This window comes from Callithrix jacchus, chromosome 9, assembly GCF_049354715.1.
Source record: "Callithrix jacchus isolate 240 chromosome 9, calJac240_pri, whole genome shotgun sequence".
NCBI classification, from domain to species: domain Eukaryota; kingdom Metazoa; phylum Chordata; class Mammalia; order Primates; family Cebidae; genus Callithrix; species Callithrix jacchus.
Genome location: NC_133510.1, coordinates 49,048,582 through 49,068,025, shown reverse-complemented (window position 1 = coordinate 49,068,025; position 19,444 = coordinate 49,048,582). Strand labels below are relative to the sequence as shown.

The following is a 19,444-nucleotide window of genomic DNA, read 5'->3' as shown; positions in this document are numbered from 1 at the left end:
TTAACATTCGTTAATGGGGCTCCCTCTGAACTAAAATGCATTATACGTTGGTTTTCTTCCAGAATGTTTTTGCCTGAAATGTAAAATGGTTTAATTCTCATAAATTCACAAAGGTTGTTGGCTGAGATTTTGGGTTGAGGCTGTTAGGTGGCCTACCATAAGCACAGGACTGGTTTCTTCATCTGCAAATCAAAGTAATCACTTCTGAGATAACTCTCCCCACGAAATTCTATGACTCTATAAGTATTCAGATTCATTAGTGCTAGAACTATAAAATTACATGGAAAAAGAAAAGCTTGTTACTGTTATGAAAGGATGCAGGGAGTTGCCCATATTGCTTGCTCCAAAGAACTCCACTTTCCTGTGTTCTTTCAGTTTGGATTACATGAAATTCAAGTGCAGTTGTAGAAACAAAGATACAAATAAATACAATAGAATGTTCTAAATACACTGTTGATATTTGTATAAAGTACTATGGAATAGAGATGAAAAAAATAATTCTGTCTTGACAGGGAGTGTGGTCCAAGAAAGCAGCAGTGTGGAAATAACATCTAAATACCCTTCTTATACAGAGACATCAGAAAGAACAGCAACTAAACTAGAAGGGACACTTTGGTTATAGGCAAGAGTGTGCAGTATACTGAGGCAATGACAAGGATTCCCTGTCCCTAGAATGTGGGAGGTGCTAATGGCGGGGGCAGTGGCTGAAGACAAAGCCCTCTTCTTCAAAAAACCTCTTATGTCTATCTTGTTTGTTTGAACGTCACCATGTGGCAATAGGAAACCTTTACAGGAGTGACTGTTTACAGCACTCGTGACAACTGTCAGTCTCTGTTAAAAAAGGTACTCTAGTAGAATAGAAGATAACCTTGGAAGAAAGAGGCTGGTTGCCTGGAGACCAGGTAAGAGGCTGCTAATATACTCAAGTAAAAAAAGAGGGACAGACAGAGGGGGAGGGAGAAATAAGGGAGAAGAGAGAAAGAGAGGGAAAGGCAATGAACTAGACTAGGGCTTTGCAACTTTTAATTCCTTTCATAAGGGAAACTACCCATCTTGGGTTATGTGCAGGTGGAGCAGCAGCATCAAATAATGAACTGACCCACAACTAGCAGAGAAAAGTCTGGTCTGACACATTGGCAGGCTCATCATAATTATGCAAAATTAAAGTTCTGAATACACAATCCACAGGATTGTACATAGCAATCAGTGTTATTTTCTCTGCCTGAACAGAAAGATATGTTTCTCAAGGCCAGAAGGAATGGAAATGTCTCAAGTTTTCTTCATGTCCTGATCCAGAAGCCTGCTTTATCAATTTTCCCTGGGCTCTGACAGGGAAGTAATAACAGGGTCTTTAGGTAGAATCACTTTAACTTAGAAGAAGTCATAGAAGCACATTCAACCATATCTGAAGCTGGGCCAGCCCCTCCAATACAAATTCCTGCTTCCCAACTTCCAAGTGGGCTCTGCTCAGCAACTGTTTTCTTCTTTCCATTGCCCACCCATATCTTCCACCCTCTTCCTAAAACACCAATGCTTTCCCGATCATATAGACACACTATGCAGATAACTTCCTACTCTATTTGAGCCATTGGTTCTCACACTTTAGTTAGAATAACCCAGAGACTTCACTAATATCATAGCTTCCTGGGTTCTGATGAGAATGATCCAGGGGCTGAATTTTAACCCAGCACTCCTGGGTAATTCTGATACAGGTGGGACATAGTTATTTAGAAGAGCAAAGCATTAGTCTGGCTCTCTGCATTCATCCCTCACCACCTTTTTCTTTACATCTTCTAATGTTATCCCTGCTGCCACTCTAAGAAGTGCTCGATCTTCCCCTTTGTATATTGAGATAAACTGTTTCACATTTCCTAAAGAACTCATGTTCTAAAGTGGGCCTCTCCTCTTAAAAAAAAAAAAACAAAAACAAAAACAAAAAACTTTGACCTCTCCATCTCTACTGAATTATTTCCTGTCTTCTAAATATGGTTAGAACTTTCCCCTTCAACTTTACTAAGGTATATTTTACCAATAAAAATCATGTATATTTAAGGCATGCAATGTGATGTTTTGATATACACATATATTATGAAATGATTATAACAAGTAGGTTAGAACTTTAAAAAACTTCTTAATATGCCCACACTGCTCCCAGTGCTACATTCTCATTCTCTCATTTCACCATCAACCTTCTAGAGCAGTTCAGATACTTCTATGGCTTTCCTTGCTTGCTTCCATTCCCTTCTTATTCCTGTACAGAATGGCTCCCATTTCACAGGGCTCTCCTGGCTGCTGAAACTGATTCCTGTCTCTGCAGTGGACTACATACTAGTGGAATTATACACAGCTTCAATAAAGTCAAGATGATTAACTTTGTGTTTTCTGTCTTAAAGCCAACTGATTAGTCTTGAAGGAAGTAGTTTTCCCTCTCTCATTTTTCACTTTGAAAAGGAACACATAACTTGAATTTATTACAGCCCTAATTTTATTGACAATGTTATTATTTTTACCTCTCCCATTCTGCAACAAATGACATTATTATTTAATAACTTGATACAAGTCAATAATTGTTATGGTATACCAAAGATGTTTAATATTATCCTGATCAAGAGTTTCGTGGGGTTGGTATTGAATTTTATTATATTATTACAAAATTCAACTGGAATTAGAAAAGAAGGGTGCTCCAGTTTGTCTCTCCAGCTTCATACTTAACTACTCCTCATGTCCTCACCCTGTGGTCCAGCCATCCCTCTGTGAGTATCTGCCCACAATTTTTATTGCATATATAGATTCATTTTTGCTGACCTAGTCATCGCCCGGGTGAAGTTGTGCCTATGAATCAAGACCCAACTTAAGCTTTTCTTTATTAACCTTATTCCTTCCTTTCAACTTAAGCTTTCAAAAGTCTTCTTTGAATTCCTGAACTATAATTGCTCATAGTCTCCAAGACTATATGCTTCTTGAAAATGAGACAAGTCCCATTCATCCTTTAATTTTTTATAATCTAGCTTAGAATATTTGTGTACTATATGAATAGAAAACTATTAAATTATAATTTTAAAAAATAAAAAGAAATCAGACCAGCCTATGAATTAAGATAAAAATGAAATTAGATCAGTCCATAAATTATTAAAATAGAAATGATTAATTTATAATCAATATGGGCATAAAAGGAAAAACAAAAACAGAATGGAAAGCACAAAAATATACCACATTTTAAAAAGGAATTGAATATGTGATAATGCAGACAAAACCAGTAAAATTTTTTAAATTACTTAATAAGCAATATTGAGATAGTTAGCTAACAATTTGAAAATCTGAGAGGGAATAGATTCATACTTCACATGACAATTCCTAAATAATTTTAAGATAAGTACAATAAATATCTAAAATCTAGCCAGCACAGTGGCTCAAGTCTACAATCGTAGCACTTTGGGAGGTCGAGGTGGGAGGATCACTTGAGGCCAGGAGTTTGAGACCAGCCTGGGCAACACAGCAAGACCCTCATCTCAATAAATATATAAATAAATAAATAAATAAATAAATAAATAAATAAATAAAATTTCTGTTACAAAAACATCTTTTAAAAATCATGGAACTTATCAGACATTTGTAAAATATATTTTGGCAAAGGAAAATATTGACAAAATTGATTATGTCATGATGTAAAATTTCATTACCATGAAGAATAAGGTAACTAAAATAAAAAGGAATTATTCCAAGAAATATTTACAGTAAATATGACAAACATAAATTCATATCAATAATCTTTAGAGTCTAAATATATTGATCCATTGATATGAAAATGGACAATTAATCTAGAAGGAATTTCTATTAAAAATGTTAAAGTGTTTGGTTACAGTTGCAGATGCAAACTGAATACAAAGAGGAATATTAATAGAGTAGAAAGGATCAGAATAAAGGGTAAGGGTCCAGCTCTCACCTCCTATGAACAATCTCTAGAAATAGGAGAAAATAGGTTTAAAAAAAACCCATATCCATGCTGAAAATAAAAAAGAAAGCAAACCCTCAGTGGGTGCTGAATCTAGGTTACCTCAAAAAAACCAGCAAGTTTACCAAAGGAAAGCAGAGCATGAAGTAGCTTACTGAGCATTTCTCTAAAAGGTGGCAGTAGCGGTGCCCTATGCCTGAAGGCAGGAGAAACTAGGGAACGTGGTGTCTAATAGCAATCAGCAAGGTTATTGCTCAGATTATGGGGTAGCAGGGAAACCCAGGTGGACTGAACTCTAAAATACTGCACCAATCAATTATCACTGTATATATGGAAGGAGGTGTCAGTTTCCAGGCAGGAACAGTGGGTATGTGTCCAGAAAGCTGGCTCAGCCCAGGGAAATGGAATTCTCAACTCATACAATATCAGCAGTCAGGCTGATAGTTCCCAAGTGGAATACTGACACTGAGTGGGCCAAGGAGAAGACCTACAACCGGTGACATTTGGGAACTGTCCAAGAGAAAGCAATGTTGCCACCTTCTCAACCCACAGTGAAGCCCACCTGTTGATAGGTGCAGTCTCTGCACAGAGCTTCTAGTCACCAAACAAGAACAGACAGCCAAGCTCAGAAGACACTGATGGATGGCATCTAACACGAGAGTCAGAGCAGAGGGACTCAGAGGAAACCAAAATCATTCAAGGGGCAGATGAAAACTCTCAAACAACTATAATTAGTTTGCTTATTCCTTCCTATTCATGAATATCACATCTGGACTAGGATGATATGAAAAGAAAAAGCATTTAGATAATAAGACAGTGCTGTTGGCAATTAAAAAATCTAACAAATGATGGATTTGGGTAAAGGAAAGCTCCAGAAAAATAGCTATACAGTAGGCCTAGAAAACCAGCAATCAGGTTTGAGTAAGAGAAAAATATAGCTCCAGATCAATGTCTCAACAGAAACAAACAGTGCCCCAGAAAGACCAGTGTGCAGCAGTAATGAAAGAGCTGTGGTTCTCAAAGGAGTCCGGAGATGGATTCGTGGCTGCTGCATGGAAAGGCTCTATGCTCTCTGGGAGAAAATTTGAACTTGAACAGGACATAAATTCCTGTAATAAGCTTTTTATCTCAGATGTGAACTACACTTAGTTAAGCACTGACTATTGATTTGATTGTGATATATCTGGATTGAGAGGTCAAGAAAGTGTAAGTTTATAGGGTACACAGCCATGCTGTGAGGAGCACATAAAAAGAACTCAATCTATTTTTCCATAAGAAATCAACAGACAAGTTGAAATTTTAAAAACTGTAATCAAGCATGTCATTTTCACATGTGTAAAAGAAAAAATCAGCTGAAGAAGTTGAAAGGTATAGATTTCTCGGAATATAACTTGAAGGAGTTGGGGGTTCTGAGACAGGAGATTGCTGTTTTTCACTTTGAGCTTTGTCATATGAGTTAATTTTTCCATGTATGTATATTATTTTCATAACAATAGAAATTTAATTTTTTTAATTAGAAAAAAGGTAAAACAATTTATATTGACCAAGTGCACAAGACTACCAAAATAATAATAATAATAGTTAAGAAACTTTATGTGCCTAACATGATAGTTTTTAAAAAATATAGCATAAGCCAATAAAAACTACAGATAGACATTCACAAATCCACAATCATAGTAAATCTTCAATTTTAAAATATATTGTTTAAAACACATAAAATAGAAAATTTCTAAAAATGGTCACAAATTATGTTACAAAAGAAAAATCAATAATAAAACAATTATCATCAAATGAGCCACACTATCTGATTGAAAATGTCAACAACATAAAAATACACACACACTGCATTAGAAAAAATTGTTAAAACATATTTCAATTTTGTATATAAGGGGAACTCTGTCAATATTTGAAGATGTTATAATTACCTATCTAGAATATACAAAAGAACCAACTGAAAAATTATTTATTAGAGCCAGTAGAGTCTTAGGCTTTTCAGCCTCCCTACACAGCAGGAATCATATATTAAAAGAATATCATAAAACAAAAATTTCATTGTTAATAGCAACAAAGCCCCCAAACACCTTGAAATAAGCTTAAAAATAAACACAACATTTTTATGGAGACAATAATGAATATTGAAAGATGTCTCCCCAAATAAATTTGTAGATTCAAATCCAATCTCAACAAATTACCAACATTATTTTAAAGTCAAATTTGATAAGATAATTCAAACTTCACATGGGAGATATAAAATAGTATGTATACTGACAATAATTTTGGACAAAAGGATAACAGAAAAAACTTAACTTACAGATGTCAAAACTGATTATAAAACTATAGTAATAAAAATACTGTGGAACTCATGCAAGAGTAAACCACATATGATTGAATAGGAGAATGAGTCTAAAAATGTACCTATGCATTTTTGGAGATTTTCCTTATGCTAGAAGTAATATTTCAAATGAATTCATAAAAATCTACCATTCCATAAATTGTACTGGATCTACTGGCTATCCAATAATAAAAAGTAAGATAAATTCCTACTTCACACTGTCCAGAAAATTAAGCTCCAGATGGAATAATCATATACCATAAGATTAGAAGAAAATAGGAGAAAATGTCTTTAAGACCTTTAGGACACAAAAGACATTATAAACATGAGGCAACTCCTTAGCAAAATCCATTGAAAAATGTTAAACATGACTGCTTTAAAATTAAAGTCTTCCACAAACATATTTTTAAAGAGACAAGCAGCAGATTGGGATGAAATGTTTAAACATACATGACAAAGGATGCGTATGCAGGATGCAAATTATAGAAATCAATAACAAATATGGCAAATAGCACAATATATCAAGACAGTAGTATCCAGAATACAAACAATAAAAATAACCAACGTGCAGATGTAACAATGGGTAAATGAACGACAATGTAGAACTGCCAAGTCTGAGATGAGAAATTCAAAGGGCCAGTATGCATACTTAAATAAGCACAACCTCACTAGCATTCAAGTTATAACAAACTATAGCATAATAAGTTTTCCACACATCTGACTGGTACAAATTAAGGAAACTGATAATAGCAAAGAAACCTGTGAGAAACAGGCACTTTTATGCTTCAAATGGGAGTATCAATCCCTACTGACATGTTGGTAAGTGATTTTGCATTTCAAATATGCACACCTACTGACCCTGCACTTCCAGTTCTCAGCTGGTGCCTTTGATATTTGCAGGGCACTATCCATCATTTCTTTTAGATCTTGGCTCAAATGAAAGCGCCTCATAGAAGCCTTTACTGCCACCTACTCCCTCATTTTTGTTTTCTTTCTGTATATTTTTATATCTTTGTTGTATTTTTAAAAAATTTTCTTTCTTACATGTGTTTTATATATACATCTTTACTGTCCCTGTTATATTTCTTTTATCATACATAATATTTTATACATATGCATGTCTTCATTTATGTTTGTCTCCTCTTATATGTACACCAGAAGGATTTGTTTACTATTAAATCCTCAGAATCAAGAAGGGTGCATGTGGCACTGAGTAAATATCCATGAACGTTTGCTGGAGGATGCAGAAAATTGGAAACCACCTGAACACCATCACTAGCAGAATGCCAAGTAAATTATATTATATCCATAATAGGATACATGGCAACTTTTTTAAATGACACAACTCTAATTTATGTTGAAATGAAAATATTTCCAAGACAAAATGTCATATAGAAAAATGAAGAAGTTGCAGAATTACTCCTGCTATTTGTATAGTGGATTATCATACATACGTATCATAAAAGATAAAGGTAGAAATTTTCTATAGTTATGTGTATGTATGTAAATGCATGGGAAAATGTTGAAAGGATACATATAAAGCTGAAAACAATGGTTAACTCCAGGGAGAGCAGTGGCATGGAGGTAGTGTCTCTGTGTAAAATAACAAATTCAAAGTGCTTTTTCTGTTCTCTCATTCAATACCAATCAACACAGAAAACTTCTATGACTTGTGTGTAGGTTTTATCCCCTACACACCAAACAAGCAATCAGTTCTATAGTGGACACCAGGTGGGTGTCTTCCAACTCAATTTCAATAATATCTACCTAGAGATAGTGTTGGATCCCACAAGACACCCCTCAACCCCTTGGAAATCAGTTGCAAGTCTGGGCCTCCAGAACTTCTGACCAACTGGCTTCAAGTTGAGGTTCCTGCAATCCCTTCTTTATGCTGGATTAATTTGCTAAAGTAACTCACAAAACTCAGGCAAACACTCACATTTTCTGGTTTATTATAAAGAATATTACTGTTAAATTAAGTTTAGTCTAAAGCTGCCTCTTTACATATTTTAGGTTCATTGCGAAGATTTCTCTGTACACAATGAACTGTAACTTAACAGGTTGTGTAAACAGACCATAACCTATTTTTGTACCAATCACCAAGTTTTAGCCAAAGGTGGCCAACTGTTCCAGCTGTGTTCAAGTAAGACAAACACCAAACCAATCATGCCATTTCTGTACCTCAGTTCCATTTTCTAGATGTCAATTTTTTTTTCTGTCCATAAATTCACTCAGAAAACACAGCAGCGTGGAGTTGCTCTGAACCTCTTCTAATTCTAGGGGCTGCCTGATTCATGAATCTCAATTAAACTCTGTTAAATTTAATTTGTCTAAAGTTTTCCTTTTAACATTACAAAGGACAGAGGGAGAGATGCACAGGGCTATGTATGGAGAAAGGGGTGTACAACCCTCCAGGAACTTTCATGTTCCGCTATCCAGAAACTCTCCAAAACCTGTCCTACTAGGTTTTTATGGAGGCTTCATTATACAGGCATGATTGACTGAACCACTGGCCATTGGTGATTAACTCAACCTCGGAGGTGGGGCCCTCTCTCCTCCCTGGAGACTGGGGGGTGGGGCTGAAAGTCTCAATCCTCTAATGTGCCTTGGTCTTTCCTGTGATCAGCCCCTAGCCTGAAGCTCTACAGGGGCTATCAACCATGATTGTATACTAATGATTGGCTAATCATTAGCATCCAAAATACATTACCTTATGAAGATTCTAAGGATTTTAGGAGTGGTATATGATGAAATAGGTTAAAGATGAAATACGTATTTCACAGGGTCAAAACCTTATCTTGTAATACTTTTAAGTTTTTAGAAGGTGAATATATACATGTAACTTGTGTAAATATGTTAAATATATGTAACGTATTTAAATATGTTCTTTTAAAAGGTTAGGCTCCTTAGTAATCATATAAATGCAAAGTAAACCAATTGAGAGTTTCTAATTTACTATTTTCTTTCTTTCCTTTTTTTTTTTTTTTTTGAGATGAAGTCTTACTCTGTCGCCCAGGCTGGAGTGCAGTGGCATGCTCTCAGTTCACTGCCAGTTCCACCTCCTGGGTTCAAGTGATTTTCCTGCCTCAGCCTCCCAAGTAGCTGGGACTACAGAAACCAGCTACCATGCCTGGCTAATTTTGTATTTTAGTAGAGATGGGGTTTCACCAAGTTGGCCAGGCTGATCTGGAACTGCTGACCTCAGGTGATCCACCCACCTGGGCCTCCCAAGTGCTGGGATTACAGGCATGAGCCATCATGCCCAGACATAATTTACTATTTTCATAACAACAATAAGTGAGGATTATAGTGTGCTTTTATTCTTTTGATTTTTTAATTATTGTACTGTCTGTGCAGTATAAAACATTAATAAAAAAATAAGTCATAAATTTTCAAGTTAATTTATCTCCTAAGCATATTGCATTTTAAAAGTCCACTTGTTTAAAATAGAATATTTATTCTACTTTCTTATGTATAATAACTTTAATTTGAACACTTCCTTTATTTACTTCTTGTTCAAATGTTTCAGCAATTTTCCAATGGGTTAATTCATTTCCTCATATTATTTACTTGCTTTTCTAATATGTGGGGACCATTTTCCATGTTCACCGCTGCTTACTGTCTTTTTTCTGTCTCTTTGAGCAGCTGTTTGTTTACCCAGCTGTTACTTCCTTTCCTTCTGTCAATGAATGTTAATTTTATGTTGATTTACAATAGTTTTCTCCTCCGTACCTTCTCATTTTATGGGTGTGTTTCTTCCACAGAAAAATATTTTACTAGATTGCAATGAACATTCTATGTCAAGCTATTCCTTTGATAGATAAGATATAAATTGCCTTTATAAAAATATAAGAGTGAGGGAAATCTAACATAAATTGACTCCATCTTGCTTTTCATCTCACAAGCTATCTGCCCTTGCTCATTCCTGAGCACAGCTTAAGCTAATTATAGGAGAAATTTAGCTTATAGTTTAACTTTGAAGCAAAGATGATAATAGTCCCTTCCCCAAACTGATCTCCTTTGGGGAATGATCTCCTCTTTGTAAAACTATGGTGGGGCCTGAATTCTGCTAAGAGGTAGGCATAGTTAAACAATAACTAGCCACTGTTCCTAGATTGCTTTTTCAGTAACTGCTCACTGCTCAGGAATTATATAGTCAGAAGTCACAAGATTTGTAACTTTCCCAATTGCTCATGTATATTCATCACTACCGTAAAACCTAAGACGGGTCTTTGACATCTTTTTCAGACTTTTACATTCTGGCAGACCAACTGATGCCACCCAAATCCATGACTTATACCAAAGACTGACTCGACAGGTCCACAGGTTCTGTTACCCACCCCTGCCAGCCAGAAACCGACTCAGGATATGAAGATAGTTTCAACATCCTCATGATTTCATTCCCAACCAATCAGCAGCACCCATTCCCTAACCCCCTGCCTGCCAAATTATCCTTAAACACCCTAGCCTCTTAGTTCTCAAGGAGGTGAATTTGAGAAATATCTACCATCCTACTCACCGGACATCCCACAATGATTAAATTATTTCTCTACTGTAATACCTGGTGTTTCCGTGTATTTGCTTTTTCTGTGCAGCATGCAAGAAGAACCTGTTGGGCTGTAACAATAGTAAAATATGACTTACAAATGCAAGCTTTTACAATACTTGTGGCATGGGGGTTCCAAACTTAGACTGGGAATGTTACTAAGAGAGAAGAAAGTTAGGGCAGGCCTTTCAGATATGCACATATCTGAAATGAATTTTGAAGAATGAGTAAAAGGTAGCTATGCAAATGGAGTTGAAGGAGAAGAACACTCTTTACTGAAAGATCAGCATGGGCAAAGGCATGTTGTAAGAGCAGGTAACATTGCCTGGGGATAGGCAAACAATTTAATATAGTAAAGTTTAGAGCCTTGGGAGCAGCTAAAGATGTAGCCAGCTTGATGCACAGGACAGAATAAAGGAAGGATCTATGCCACTCAAGATTGAGATTTTACCTAAAAGGAAAATGAAAACACATTAGCATGTGGATAGTCCATGGTAAAATGATCTTACCCCAGGGCAGCAGGGGCTGACTTTGATAACTGAGTGAAGAGGGCTGATCTTTAGTTGGGAAGCAATGGTGAGGTGTACAGGCCACTGTCCAGTTTCACTTAATGCCTGTACTGTGCCAACTATTGAACATTTATCATTTCTAGATGCGAGAGTGGTTTCCACTTGGGGAATTGAATGGCTTGAATTTCTGGTGACTGCTTTCATTGTGATATGTAACACAATGGGAGAAAAAGATTTGAAGAGAAAGACTATTATCTAAATTTGGACATGTTGAGCCACAGACATGAGCCACCCAGAAGAACAGTGAGCTAAAATAAAAACACTGACAATGATCACATTGAAATGGTGGACAAAGGAGGCAGAGCTGTAGCAAGTAACAGACGATAAAGGAAGGTGACAGGAAATAGAAGAAAAAGGAGTTTCAACGATGGCAAATGCTGGGATAGATCAATAAAATAAAGGCAGGAAATGCTCTGTGGGGATTTTGCAACATGGAAGTCATTAATGGTATGAGATACTTTATAGTAGAAATCATTAGTAGAAATTACTTTGAAATTGATTTTATAGTAGAAATGAGTCTAGATCATGAGTTGTCTACAAGGGCCAAGGAGATTAGGAAAATATGTGAAGCGACCAGGCAAAAGACAAGAGGGAACAGACCCGGAAATGGAGTGTTGCATGTCCCATTTAAGGATTTCAGGCTAAAAAGAAGAAAAAAAAATTATAGCCAAGTGAAATAATTCTGCAGGCCAGATTTGGCCTGTTGACAAAAAGTTTGTTGTCAACCTTCAAAACTTATTCAAAATTCCAAAGGACATGAAATCACAAATCCTTGTGGAGCACATGAAACAAAAAAATACATAATAGATGTGGTCTCTTCTTGCTTATGACACTGGTGATAATTTGAGATAAAAATCAAAAAATAAAAAGATTAAATTACAGAAATAATCAACAAATTCTATCACAAGATTCTTGCTTAATGCATGTTATGTCATTTAAGCCTTGCAGTAACTTTATGAGAAAGACATTATCTCTTTTCTGCTGTTGAGAAAATTAAGGATCAGGGCAGTTAAGTATTCCAGCAAAATTTCATAGCACAAATGTAATAGACTCTAGCTTCCAACTCAGATCAACCTGACACTTGATCCAATGCTCTTTTAATTTTGCTGTGTAGCTTGTCCCAGAGTGGAAGACACATCCCTCCTATCCTATATGAATTAATTCTCCTGTAGTCTGGGTTCCTTCTCACCTTCTGCAGGCCCTGGTCTACATCATTCTCTTTACCCACTCCATCTCACTGGCTCCTTCCTCCATATAGGCTCTTTCCCACGTCTCCCCCAACTGAAAACTAACAACAAAGAAAAATTTGCTCAGAAGTACATCTTTCTCTAGTTACTTCCCAGTCTCTTTCCTTTTCTCAATGGCTGATTTCTTCTCTCACGTCACCCATACTCTCTTGAAAACCTTATTCCACTGGCCAATTTCATTTGGATTCATTCACGCTCTTGGCAATTATTTATTGAGTACCTATCATGTACCAGATGCTGTTCTATGCACTGAGGGATGTAGCAGTGAACAATAGTGACCAAGTCTCTGCCGTCACAGAGCTTTCATTCAAGTAAGAAGAGACAACCAGTAAACCAAAAAATGAACAATATGTGGGAAGTGCTATGAAGAGAATAAAGTGGGATAATAAGAAAATGGAGAGTGAGAGTGTTGCTATTTTGTTTAGGGTGACATTTTAACGCAGGTTTAAAGAAAGTTAGAGAGTCAGTCCTGTGGAGATCTGTGGGAAGCATCACAAACTCCCATCTTTCCTCCAATATCTATTGCAACAACCATATTCCTTGCAATGAAAAGATTGCACAACAATCCACCAGTGACTCAACCAAACTAAAAACATATATTCTTCCCTTTCCTGCAACTTCTATACCCGATTGGTCACAAAGTTCCATTTTCATAGCATCGCTTAAGTGTATCTTTCCATTTCTCTATCTATTATAGTATTACAGCCTGAGCCACATAAAATAGTCAGTTTGCAGGTCAAAGACAGTTGTGTCCTTAGTCTGCAACAGTAGAATCTTCTGTCAACAACCACAGGATTTATTCAAGGACTCTATAGCCCTAAGGTAATGGTGGAACCACTGGATGGAAGAATTTGGGGTCCATAAATGACAGTGTAGAATAGAACCATTCCCCTTCTTTGTGTAACCTCAAATTGTATCAGGATGAGAAAGAACATTTTACTGTATTAAGTCACGAAGGTTTGGGGAAGTTTATCATGGCAGTTGGCCAATCCTAACTAATGCATATCCTCAGTACCATAATTTAATTTCAGGTTACCATCAAGCCTCTTCATATTATTTGTAATTGCTCATTCTCCAACACATAATTCTCAATGCTCCCCAAGGAACTGTCCCAAGCCCAATTTGACCATGTCACTTCTTGTCAAAGGGGGCATTCTTCAAGAACTTCTCATCTTCAGGTAAAGTCCAAGCAACCCAGATATTTGAAGGGCTTGGTGATATAATCCCTGCCTTTCTTCTTGCCACTGCTCGTCAGCAATCCCTACCCCTACCCTGCCCAATTACGTGGTGTTCATCAAAAGGGTCATGCTCGCTGAAGCCTCTAAGCTGTTGCACATGCTACTTGTTCTGTCTAAATTGAATGCCCCCTTGGCCCTGCTAATTCCTACTAATCTTTCAGGACTCAACTCATGGCATCTACTATAAAAAGTTTTCCATGACCCTAAGCCTGGATTAGGTATCTAACTTGGTGCTCCCTTAGCACTTTATTTTTATCAAGGTACTTGTCACCTTGTTGTATCTTTATCTCTTAAGTTTTAGATCTTCTTTACTGAATTCTTTCAGAAAAGACTAATGCCCTTTACCTTGGTGTCCCCTAAGGCTAATAGTATGCTGGACACAATGCAGTATCTAATAAATATTTGTTGAACAAACAAATGCATAATGAAATGAGTGAATTTCTAAGCATTTTTGTATCTTTGTCACAAAGTGCATTTAATTCTTACCAAAATATGCCATGGGAAAAGCAAAACATGCTATTTCTTTTTTGAGGAATACCAAGATAACATTAGAGATACTTTGGATTGCTGTCACATTTGTCATGCAACATTTTCTACCACTGGCTTTCATACAAGCTGTTTTCCTGCCTGAAACCAGAAAATGGGTAATGAGGAACTGAATAGCACCCTTAAATACAAATCTCTCATTAGACGCTAGTTCATTTTCTTGTAAACAGAATATGGTAATTTCTAAGAAACATCACACTTTCCACAAATCACACAATCATTTTTAATTTCAGGAATCATTTAGAAAAATCTCATTTTTTTCCAGGACAAATAAAACTGTACTTGCTGTTGTTTTGACCATAGGTGTTTACCTCTTATGGTCTCTCCCTTTGGAAGTTCTCAGAACAGCAATTTATTTGTTTAAGTTTCTTGATATGAAATTAAAGCCATACTAAACTTTAAAAACAGATATTAATTTATTTTGAGACATAAAATTAAGTGAGCTATATTCTAATCCACAGGCTATTACAATTTAAGTAAAAAACAATGGAGATGATGGCATAAAGCAATATCTTATATTTTTAAAAGTAGATCTAGTATTTTGGAGAACCCATTGATTTTTCCATGTGTATTTGTGTCTAATATAGACGATTGTCTCAAATGTGGTTTCAAATTTTAGAGAAGGTATTTTGAGAAGCCTGTATGTTCTGCCTTTTCCCCAGGCAAATTGCACAATCTTAAGCTGGTTACTTCATTTCTTTATACCTCAATTTTCTCATCTGAAAAAAAAAATAATAGCATCTAGTTCATAGGGCTGTTGTGAGAACTAGATGAGTTCATATGTATAACACACTTAGAAGAGGGCCTGGCACTTAATAAGCCTTACGACTCCTAGCTTTCATCATCATCATTGTTACTCTCCTCTTTGCAAGAGCAAGTAATGAAAATTTGAATCTTAAATGAACCTTTTCAAAGAAATAAGCATTATCTCCAAGGAACCAAGTTATAAATTAATAGAAAACCACTTCCTAGGCTTGGTATGACCGTACATTTATTTATATAGGCCTTACCGGAATAGTGAGATGAATGTAAACGTTCATTTCTCATTGTTTTGTGAAATAAAATTTAAACATGTGAGGGATATTCCAAACTGTCAGTGAACACTTAGAAATAACAAGAAATAGGCCCAGTGACTCATGCCTATAATCCCAGCACTTTGGGAGTCTGACGGGCAGATCACTTGAAGCCAGGAGTTTAAGACCAGCATGCCCATCATAGCAAAACCCCGTCTCTACAAAAAATACAAAAATTAGCCAGGCGTGGTGGCAGGTGCCCATAATCCCAGTTACTCAGGAGGCTGAGATATGAGAACTGCTTGAACCTGAGAGGCAGAGGTTGAAGTAAGCAGAAAGCATGCCATTGCACTCCAGCCTGGGTGGCAGAGCGAGACTCTGTCTCAAAAAAAAAATAAATAAATAAATAAATAAATAAATAAAATAGGCTGGGGGCGGTGGCTCATCCCTGTAATCCCAACACTTTGGGAGGCCAAGGGGGGATAATCACCTGAGGTCAGGGGTTCAATACCAGCCTGGTCAATATGGCAAAACCTCATCTCTACTAAAAATGCAAAAATTAACCAGATGTGGTGGCAGGCATCTGCAATCTCAGCTACTCAAGAGGCCGAGGCAGGAGGATCACTTGTACCAGGGAGGTAGAGGTTGCAGTGAGCTGAGATTGAGCCACTGCACTCCCCTCTGGGCAACAGAGTGAGACTCGGTCTAAAAAAATAAATAAATAAAATAGAATAAAAACGATATAACAAGGAATAATAAGTGCAGGGACCAGTGAAAATGATGAATTTCTTGTGCTTTGTCAGAGACTCATTTAGAGCAGAAAGGGAATATCAGAGAATCTCTTTTCTATAATCAAAAAGAAACAAGGTAAATATAAGCAGAGTTTTATAAGAGAATGGAATCCCACCAAAATATTATAAAATATATCTTTATTTTATGACAAAGAACTTAGCTGTGCCCTCTCTATACTCTATAACAACTGATAGAATTATTTGCATTATCATTGAAAGTTTTAATATATTACACATTTATTATGGATATCATATTTATTTAATTAATGATGAATTTCATTATACAATCATTTTATTAAAAGTTCTTGCCAATAATATACCACAAATCTAAATTATACCATGTTTTAATTTTATTATATTTCTATAGTTATATGGATAGGATATCGCTATAATCTCTTTGATTATCCTTCATTTTAAAAGTTCAGGAGTAATTTGGAATTTTCTTTTGTGCCATAAACTCAAACTGAAAACCTGGGAAGGGTGTGAAGATGGGGATCCTTCTCTTGGTATGCAGCAGTGGAAGGGGGCATCAGCTGCACTTGGAGCAGGACAGGGTGGAGTTGAGGGCACCTGAAACCATTTCCCAGGGCTCAGACTATGTCTGAAGGAACAAGAGAGGACTTAATATTCCACTCACTTTGCCTTTGGTCAGGTCACTTGGCAGGTTGATTGTTGGCTACCGCAAGCCTAATTTGGGGAACCTTGTTGTGGAGGATTTCTTAAGATGGAATCATCATGCAAGTCTCCTTTCTCAGCCTCCCAAGTAGCTAGGACTACAGGTGCACACCATGACGCCTGGCTAATTTTTATGTAAAAAACAAAAATGGAATCATCATGAACTAATCATTTACAGGATCTTTAAGGCTGCTAGAGAGGGTATTTGCTAGTTATGGGAAAGCAAATGGAAATATCTCACTGGCACGTGCCTGCCACCTACACCTTGCAATGACTACTTTAAGAAGCTGCTATAACACATCATGCCAGGGTGCCCATGATCCATCTGCAATGAATTTCCATTGAATTTGATGTGATAAAAACTCCACCCACATAGAGAAATCATTATTTTAAAAAAGAACCAACTACCAGATTTGACTGTGACTTTCACATGAACCTTTCGAATCCAGTTTTGGTATGATCACTTGAGTCAGAGTACCATAACACTCTGCAAACTTGCTTCACTTCCGAAGATCAAAACAGTTCTGGTTTGTATGTAACCACGACATAGCCTAAAATTGTGAATGAAAAGGCTTGCATGGGAGTAAGTTCTATGTAACTCCAGCAAAACCATTCCTAAAAACCTTGGAACTTACATTTAACTAACCTCAAAAACATATACTGAGGAACAGAAGAGTCAACTCCAAGGCCTTGTTTACAACTCACATGGTGGGACACGTATCACTCAAATACCACAGTGAATGGGTAGGATAGATTTATTTTTAAATAACAGTGACTTATGTCTTCCTCTTCACAAAAGTAAAACATAGAAATATTTTATTAGTAGAGGAATTTAGAAATAAAAATAAGCACCAAAGGAGTATGTTTGGCAGAGGGACAATGTTTAATAAATGTATATTCAATAAGAGAGAGAGAGAGAAGGAAAAGTAAAACAATAACCACCTAACACTTCCACCATTCAGAGTTAACCTCAATTAACATACTGATTTCTGTCTTTCGTATACACACTCCTAATAGCAGAACCGAAAATTTATACACAACTCACATGTGCAAAAGTCTAACTCTTTCTCCCTGCAACTGCCTTCATCTTGCTCTAAGGTTCCCATCCTCATGGACGGCAGAAAGGAAACCTTAAATTTGCCAGTTAAAAGCAATTCAGTGTCTTTCAAAGTAAAAATAATGTTGGAGGCATATATTTCATTCATTTAAAATGCAAACTCCTTCAGGGCTGGTATTTCCTTCCCCTCCTCTCCCTTCAAGGATCCTCACAGAAATAGTGGATCCATATGTTGTCTCCAACGTGGTGAAGTTGATCTGAGCTTGTCCTTGGGACCTGGCACTGGTAGTGTCTGCATGGCTGGTACGTTTTGTTCTTCTGGACACCAAGCTGACAACCAGAATGCTGAACCTTCTCTGTTGTTCCAGTCATCCTTGGCTGTCTTTTCTCTGCCTTGGGCCCTTTCTGCTCCGTCAGTACTTTTAGTGTTTTTCTACATATTGGAAGTGTGGAAATGTCACAGTTCCCAAAATATCACATGCAGGCTATGGAGAACTGGAGGTAGCATCTCAAGTCCATCCCTGGGAATTCCCTTCAGTCATTTTTCATTCTCTTCTAACACCAAGATGGCTCCCACCTAGGCCGCCAGTCTCCTTAGAGAAGCATGCAGTTATTTCAGACACCCACCCTGCCCTCCAGCAATACCACTACCCCAGCTTTCCAATTTATACCATTACTTGGAAAGAAAAAAATGATGAGTGAGGACAGATGGAGAAGAAAGGGAAAAAGGAGAACGGAGGAATAGGAAACAAAAGGACAAGAGGAAGAGGAGGTAAATCAAAAAGTATTACCAAAAACAAGTGCGAACATAAAATAGGCAATCTAAAACTTGTGTGATAAAGAGGTTGAGATACAAAAAGAGAAAAAGAACAAAAATCATCTTCCTTCCTATCACTCATCCCATTATTTATCTACCACAATCAACAAAGATGAAGAAAGAAATAGCAAAGTGTAGAAAATAACAAAGAAGAGGAGGTGAGAAGAAATGTCTCACTTGCTCTCTTCAATTTCAAGGACTAAATTATACAATCATTTCACCTTCAATTCTTTAAATCATGAGCTGCAAACAGCCCCAAACAAGCCACAGTAGACTGCAAAACAGTTGATTCACTGGCTAAGTAAAAACAGACCCTAAGAGTTAATTATATTACAATTGTTGAAAACAGAACATCTATTTTCATTTCACATTGTGATTCAAGTGTTAGTCGATTACATCAGCTTTTTAAATAAATCTTTTCCTTGCTTATACCTATATTAGACATAGGGCAAATAGTAATTTCTTTCATTTCTATGTCTCCTCAGTTACTGTCTGCCTAGACTAAAAAGTATTTTGAATAATGAATTTCATATGTTACATGTATATGCTGTAGTCATTCTCCTATCTCTCTAAAATGTCTCTCTAGAATACCACCATTCTTCACCCATTTCTCAAAAACGGAAAAGAAAGTTAAAAAGCTGCACAATACAATGCACATTGG

The 19,444-nt window shown here is 36.6% G+C and overlaps 1 protein-coding gene across 3 annotated transcripts in view; it reads right to left on the bottom strand.

Moving 5' to 3' along the window:
- The window catches only part of ST8SIA1 (ST8 alpha-N-acetyl-neuraminide alpha-2,8-sialyltransferase 1), a 150,601-nt gene that overhangs the window by 8,402 nt on the left and 122,755 nt on the right, over positions 1-19,444 (bottom strand). The window lies entirely within an intron of this gene.